Genomic DNA, 748 nt, shown 5'->3' on the forward strand with positions numbered 1-748 from the left:
TTTCATTTGATTTTTTCCCAAAATCTAGCGAACAGTAGTTAAATTGTATTATTAAACGTTTGAATCGTTGGAATTGTGTATCCCAGAACGTATGCACAAATAACTTGGAATTAATGACAAATTTGGATGGGATAGGCACTACATGATAAAAAACTTCATTCGTTTCAAAAATATATAAATTAGTATTAAGAGTTAGTAAGCTCTCAGATATAGGCGTCCGTTTTCATGATTTGCCGGAAGTAAATGAGAATTCGAAGAATAAAATGTAAAGTTGTCAATAAAAAATGGAAAAATAAAATGAGAAATTAAACTAAAAGAACCTCAGTGGTCGAAAGGAGCAAATTTAATTGTAGAAAGCAAAAAAGGTTTACTCCTAAACTGAAAACTTTGTGCTTGCAATAGAGTAAAACCTTTTAGATAGTTGTTTTAGATAGTTGTTTTGGATTATAGATTTTGTCATTTTATAATATTTCCTTGATTTAAGCTGTTATAAATAGTATTTGCTTCAGACAATTGCGGAGGTCAAAATAAAAAATTTGCCCCTCAAGATTCTTGTTAGATCTTACTGATTTGGATTGACATGCAGAAATAGCAATGTTTCCTGTGTTTAGCCACTAATATCTGCATTAAGAACTTTGAAATATTTAAAAAGACTCTCAAGACTCGTGATGAAATTTTGATCTATAAAAGATGTTGCTGATTTGATAGAGGCTTCAGACAAAGAAAGTAGGATATATATATATATATA

This window comes from Parasteatoda tepidariorum, chromosome 5 (assembly GCF_043381705.1).
Source record: "Parasteatoda tepidariorum isolate YZ-2023 chromosome 5, CAS_Ptep_4.0, whole genome shotgun sequence".
Classification (NCBI taxonomy): domain Eukaryota; kingdom Metazoa; phylum Arthropoda; class Arachnida; order Araneae; family Theridiidae; genus Parasteatoda; species Parasteatoda tepidariorum.